Source organism: Procambarus clarkii, chromosome 26 (genome assembly GCF_040958095.1).
Source record: "Procambarus clarkii isolate CNS0578487 chromosome 26, FALCON_Pclarkii_2.0, whole genome shotgun sequence".
NCBI classification, from domain to species: domain Eukaryota; kingdom Metazoa; phylum Arthropoda; class Malacostraca; order Decapoda; family Cambaridae; genus Procambarus; species Procambarus clarkii.
The window spans coordinates 273,231-280,489 of record NC_091175.1 but is presented as its reverse complement, the minus strand read 5'-3'; the positions used below and the strand labels follow the sequence as shown (position 1 = coordinate 280,489).

General features: G+C 38.4%; 1 long non-coding RNA gene across 1 annotated transcript in view; it reads left to right on the top strand.

The window, feature by feature from the left end:
• LOC138368737 (uncharacterized) overlaps positions 1-4,939 on the top strand; it is an 8,176-nt gene extending 3,237 nt beyond the window's left edge. Inside the window, exons 2-3 of the long non-coding RNA XR_011229647.1 lie at positions 172-288; positions 4,632-4,939. This is a non-coding gene — a long non-coding RNA (uncharacterized lncRNA). The remainder of the gene's footprint in view (positions 1-171; positions 289-4,631) is intronic.
• The last annotated feature ends 2,320 nt before the right edge of the window (positions 4,940-7,259 follow it).

Genomic DNA, 7,259 nt, shown 5'->3' with positions numbered 1-7,259 from the left:
ATACATATCAGGTCTTAGAGAATCTGTACTTCATACATTTCTTAATAATGTCTCACAAATATTTAAATAATTAAAAAAAAATTGTATAATAACTTCATATTATTCTTGCAATTTATTTTTGCATTTTTTTTATACAAAATTTACATTTTAAAAGATTACCTCTATTTTTAGATTGATGACTTGAAGACTACAGTGCCATCCACAGCAAATCATGGTCTTAAAGTATCTCCTAGCAATGACGAGACCAATTTTCACAGAGATCAAATTTTTGCTAAGCAGCAGTCACAGGTAAATATATATTATATATATAATATTATATATATAAAATTAACTACTTCATTGCTCAAAGCACCTTTAGACATTCTGAGAGTTGTGCTATTTTATTAATTAATTAATTAGGCTATATTTTAATGTTTTGTAATGTTTTCATTACTTTTTTTGTTTTGAAATATAAATTGTTGAGTTTTGAAACATTTTGACATTAACTATACCTGAATATTTATAAACAAAAAAATACCAGAACTATGTCCTTGACAATTGCACTAAGAAGTCTTTGCCAAAATCAGGTGCTCAGTGCAGTAGTTAAAAACTTAAAAGTTGTACCACCTCTGGTGCAAGATTAGGGACCCATAGCCTCAGAGAAGAAAATAGAGAGTACTCAGAGAAGGCCTTGAATAATAGGCAGGCTGTTTGTGTGTGTTTCGACGGTAAGCTTGCTGACACCAAATGTAGTTACCTAAGTGTAGTTACAGGATTAGAGCTACGCTCGTGGTGTCCCGTCTACCCAGCACTCTTTGTCACATAATGCTTTGAAACTACTGACGGTCTTGGCCGCCACCACCTTCTCACTTAACTTGTTCCAACCGTGTACCACTCTGTATGCGAAAGGAAATTTTTTTATATTTCTTTGGCATCTTTGTTTAGTTAGTTTAAATCTATGACCTTTTGTTCTTGAAGTTCCAGGTCTCGGGAAATCTTCCCTATCGATTTTATCAATTCCTGTTACTATTTTGTACATAGTGATTTTATCACCTCTTTTTGTTGTCTTTGCACCTTTTCCAGTTTGTTGATGTGCTTCTTAAGATATGGGCACCAAACAACCGCTGCATATTCTAGCCTTGGCCGAACAAAACTCGTGAAGAATTTCTTTAGTATTTCGCCATCCATGTATTTAAACAAAATTCTGAAGTTACAAAGCGTGGCATAGGCTCCTCACACAACGTTCTTTATGTGGGCCTCAAGTGATAGTTTTCTATCTAGAATCAACCCTAGACCTCTTTCTTTTATCAGAATTATATAAAGATTTCTCACATAATTTGTAGGTTGTGTGGGATCTATGTTCTATTCCACATTCCATAACATGGCATTTATTCACATTAAATTTCATTTGCCAAGTGGTGCTCCATATATTTATTTTGTCCAGGTTTTCTTGAAGGGCATGACAATCATCTAAATTTCTTATCCATCCCATTATCTTAGCATCATCAGCAAACATGTTTATATAATTCTGTATTCCAACTGGTAGATCATTTATGTAGACAATTAACATTTCTGGTGCATGTACTGTGGTACTCCACTTGTGACACTTCTCCAGTCCGATTGCCTCTGATTACTGCCCTCATTTTTCTATCAGTCAGAAAATGTTTCATCCATGTTAGAAGCTTACCTGTCACCCATCCAAAATTTTCTAGTTTCCAGAACAACCTCTTATGTGGAACTCTGTCGAAAGCCTTTTTTATGTCTAGATAGATGCAGTCGACCCAACTACCTTTTTCCTTTAAAATCTCTGTGGCTCAATCATAGAAACTGAGTAAATTCGATACACAGGATCTTCCAGATCGAAAACAATACTGTCTGTGTGATATTATATAATTTCTCTCCAGGTGTTCTACCCATTTAGTTTTTATTATTTTTTTTTCAATCTTTTCACTGTTACACTTGTCAATGATTCAGGTCTATAACTGAGAGGGGTGGGGTCTTCCCTGTTGCCACTTTTGTAGATTAGAACTATGTTAGCCTTTTTCCACATGTTTGCTATGACTCCTGTACACAGGGATGCCTGAAAGATCAGGTGAAGTGAAAGGCTGAGCTCAGATGCACATTCTCTCAGAACCCATGGTGAAACTCCATCTGGACCAACTGCTTTGTTCTTACTTAGCTCCTTTAGCATATTTTCCACTTCATCTCTAGACACCTCTATACGCTCTATGATGTTCTCAGAAATTCTTATTGTGTCTGGTTCTCTTAAGATTTCATTTTGTATAAACACACTTTGGAACTTTTGGTTTAATGTTTCACACATTGCATTATCATTTTCTGTGAATCTGTTTCCTATTTTCAACCTCTGGATATTATCCTTTACCTGCAATTTGTTGTTTATGAATTTGTAGAATAGGCCCAGTTCTGTTTTACATTTATCCATTATCCCTTTTTAAAAATTTCTTTCTGCCTCTCCCCTTACTGCTGTATAGTTGTTTCTCGCATCTTTGTATCGCTGGTATGATTGGGGGTTTGGCTTCTTTCTATGTTGATACCTGCTTGATGGGGTTCTGCTCTTCTACTCCCCAAGCCCGGCCCGAGGCCAGGCTCGACTTGTGAGAGTTTGGTCCACCAGGCTGTTGCTTGGAGCGGCCCGCAGGGCCACATACCCACCACAGCCCGGCTGATCCGGAACTTCTCTTAGAAAACAGTCCAGTTTTCTCCTGAAGATGTCCACGGTTGTTCCGGCAATATTTCTTATAGTCGCTGGGAGGACGTTGAACAACCGCGGACCTCTGATGCTTATACAGTGCTCTCTGATTGTGCCTGTGGCACCTCTGCTCTTCACTGGTTCAATCTTGCATTTTTTTCCATATTGTTCACTCCAGTACGTTGTTATTTTACTGTGTAGATTTGGGACCTGGCCCTCCAGTATCTTCCATGTGTATATTATTTGGTATCTCTCTCGTCTCCTTTCTAGAGAGTACATTTGGAGAGCTTTGAGACGATCCCAATAATTTAGGTGTTTTATCTCGTCTATGCGTGCCGTATATGTTCTCTGTATTCCCTCTATTTCAGCAATCTCCCTGCTCTGAAGGGGGAAGTGAATACTGAGCAGTACTCGAGACGGGACAACATAAGTGACTTGAAGAGTACAACCATTGTGATGGGATCCCTGGATTTGAAAGTTCTCATAATCCATCCGATCATTTTTCTGGCTGACGCAATATTTGCTTGGTTATGCTCCCTAAACATTAGATCATCGGACATCATGATTCCCAAATCCTTGACATGCTGTTTTTCTACTATGGGAAGATTCGATTGTGTTTTGTACCCTGTATTATGTTTCAGATCCTCATTTTTGCCATACCTGAAATTTATCACTGTTAAACATCATGTTATTTTCTGCTGCCCAATCGAAAACTTTGTTGACATCTGCTTGTAGTTTTTCAATGTCTTTCATTCCATTTTTGTGTCTTTTGGTCTGTGGCCCTCTCTCAATTTCTGTTGAACCAATCCTGTTTTCTGGCCCTGCATCTCTGTTTTGGTATGAATGTTTGTGTGCCTTCATTGTATATTTTGCAAAATTTGGCATACATTTAATTTACTTCCCTGTCTAGCGACAAGTCTGCCTAATTACTTATTAAAAAAATTTGAAGTTCCCCATAGTGACCTCTCTCTCTTGAAATCAAGTTTATCAACTGTTTCAATGTCCCCATTTTCTGTGTGTGTGTGTGTTTGGAGGCTAAGCTTGCTGATACCATGTGTGTGTGTGTGTTTGGAGGCTAAGCTTGCTGATACCATGTGTGTGTGTGTGTTTGGAGGCTAAGTTTGCTGATACCATGTGTGTGTGTGTGTGTGTTTGGAGGCTAAGTTTGCTGATACCATGTGTGTGTGTGTGTTTGGAGGCTAAGCTTGCTGATACCATGTGTGTGTGTGTGTGTTTGGAGGCTAAGCTTGCTGATACCATGTGTGTGTGTGTGTTTGGAGGCTAAGCTTGCTGATACCATGTGTGTGTGTGTGTTTGGAGGCTAAGCTTGCTGATACCATGTGTGTGTGTGTGTTTGGAGGCTAAGCTTGCTGATACCATGTGTGTGTGTGTGTGTGTGTTTGGAGGCTAAGCTTGCTGATACCGTTTGTGTGTGTGTGTGTGTGTTTAGAGGCTAAGCTTGCTGATACCATGTGTTTATTTGGAGGCTAAGCTTGCTGATACCATGTGTGTGTGTGTTTGGAGGCTAAGCTTGCTGGTACCATGTGTGTGTGTGTGTTTGGAGGCTAAGTTTGCTGATATCATGTGTGTGTGTGTGTTTGGAGGCTAAGTTTGCTAACACCGTGTGAGTACTCACCTGTTTAAATAATAATAGGGGTGTGTACCACCTCTGGTGCAATTGTAGGGACCCACAGCCTTGAAGAAAATAGAGTATTCAGAGAAGACCTTGTGGATTCTCACTGAACACTAATCTTTTCTTCTCCTATCACCCCTCTTATTTTGTTTTATGCTGTATTCTATTATATATCATATAAATACATAGCCAAATGGCAATATTTATTATGTCTATACAAAAAGAAGACATCCACTTTATTTTTTTTCTCTCCTTTGTTTCTAGGTGGATTTCGTTGTGACTAATGATTCTCCTCCTTCCCATCAACAGGTCTTCCTCACTGGGCTTGCTCGGCTTTTGTGTTACTGTGAGGGTGCCATCATCGTTTACCCTTCAAGACTGACTCATGCTGGCATTGCATTTGTGGACTTCCCTTCACAGTAAACAGTCCTTCTCCATATGGTGATTGTCCAGGGCAAGCAGGGTGTGACTGCCATCTTGGAGAAGCAGGGTCTTTTAATATGAAGAATCTTCCGTCTTCTCTACTTACGCCAGCTTGTGCCGGCCTTGCATTCTTGTTACTTCATGGCCCTTGGGCCTTTTTTATTTATTTTACATAATAAATTTTTTGATTAATACCCGTGTTTCACAAGAGATCCTTAACATTTTAAGCACCAATTGTATTGACTAATGTACGTCTTGTAACCTTTAAGACATAAATAGACAAGACATAGATAAATGAGTGAATAATACTGAGTGACTAGGTTAGGGCGAGGAACATAGTACAGTGTCTGGCTTTGGAAGAATGCCTACTGTTTTAGAAACCTTATTGCCATGATCATAATCGTATGAGTTAAAAAGCATTTGTTGTCACTCCTACACTGTGGCTTGTTGAGCTTGAAACCTTTGCTCCTTGTTCGTGTTACATCTGACCTTTTGAAGAAATTGTATGAATCAATATCCTCCAAATTGTTCAGTATTTTAAAGGTTTCGCTCTATTACTCTCTCATTTGCATATATCTAAGCATATAGATTAGATATAGATTTAGATTAGATTTTTTAGTCAGGTAAAGGTACATACATTGCAGATGAGTTACAAAGGGAAAGACATTGACTAGAGTTCACTAGCTCTATTGGAAGAGAAACGTCTGCAAGACAAGTGTGGGCAAAAATTAAGGTAGCAGCGGCTCACAACGACCCCCAACGGCTTCATTTTGTATCTTCTCCAACTTGCCCATCCTACCTTTGCCAAAACAAGAAATGACAGGTGCAGCATAATCAATAAGAAATCTTACAGTACTCAAGTACATCATTCGTAGCACTTGGACTCCCACTCCTTTCCACAGCATGCCAAGGCCTTCAGAGGTTGTAATCTCTTCCGACATTGACTCAACAGTCTGTTCATCTCAGTTTCCAAACTCTCATAGGTATATCCAACATATATGCCTAAATATTTATATATATTAACTCTCTATATTTTTACCGTTTATTTCCAATATAATGGGCCTCCGACTTCTACATTCAAACTTTAGTTTTGTCTTCATTAACCACTAGTCCCATGTGGTGACACTGGTTTCCGAAATTGTCCAACACTGTTTGAATCTTTGAAATATCTTTGCCCTGAAACAAAATATCATCAGCATATATGATTGGAGTTACCCAATTTGAGTATTTCTCAGATGCTATCTTATTCATTAGTACATAAAACAGGGTGAGACTCAACACTCCTCCCTGAGGTGTGCAGAGTTCTTGACCTTGATACCTTGAACCATACAACCTTGATACCACACCTGAGCCTTCCTTTCCTGAAGATAATCCCCTATCCAGCGCAATAATCTCCCTTCAACACCAAGACCAGCTAATTCATATAAAATAACCTCTTTATTGGCTTTATCAAAAGCTCCTTATAAATCAATAAAAATTCTATAATAATCATTACCATTAGCTAGACATTTAATAATACAGTCAGAGGTACTTTTTCCTCTGAGGAACCCGAAAAATTATTAGACAGCTGATCACCTATTATATACAAAAGTTTATTTAAAATGATCCTCTCCATCATTTTACAAAAACACGAAGTTAAAGACACAGGTCTGTACTCTCCATTGGCTTTAGGGATAAAGATGATCATAGTTCTTTTTCATTTACTGGGAATTCTGCCCTCTTTATAACTAATATTAAAGAGGTCTAACAGCGGGCTTTTCGTCATAATGGCAAGTTCATTAAGTATTTCATAAGTTACTCCATCCTCCCCAGGGGGCGGTAGATTTCCCAACTTTAATCGCCGTTATTAGTTCTTCTCTGGTAATACCTGTGCAAGTGACATCACCACTGTTACCTGCTGTAAGTATAAAATCCTTTCTTAGATCTTTCCAAGAATCAAACGACTCTCTCGTTACAGCGGGTAATTAAATGAACTAAGTTTGGCAGCTTCCGCCCATTTATTTACGAGACCTTTTGCAATTCCTTACGGGTCAGGATGTGCAACAAAATTATGCTTTTTACCCCTTATTTCATTTATGTCTTGCCAGATTTCCTTCAAGTTTGTTACTCCTAACTTTCTCTGCAAACTCCTGCCAATACTTGCTCCAAATTTCCTTTCTCTTCTCCGCACACTTTTATGGGGGGATGCTTTTCTATACCAGATGTTTTCCGGTTCAATGTTGCATTAAATACATCTACCTCCTTAATTAAATCTTAATAAAATGCTTCTGCCGAAACTGGCTTATAAGTATCATACCAAGACTTAATATGACCAACAAGACCCCTTAATTCTCCCTTATTAAACTTTAAGCTTTTCCTCTGAAGGCAGGCATGCTTTTTATCTAGTTTAAGCTGTATTTGTAATGCAAAATCTCTTAGCATTTCATCCACAGTAAGACAATTCTCCTCTATGCCCTCAGCATTTATCAAACAAGCATAATCTAATCTCCCTCCCCTCAGATGAGTAGGAGAGGG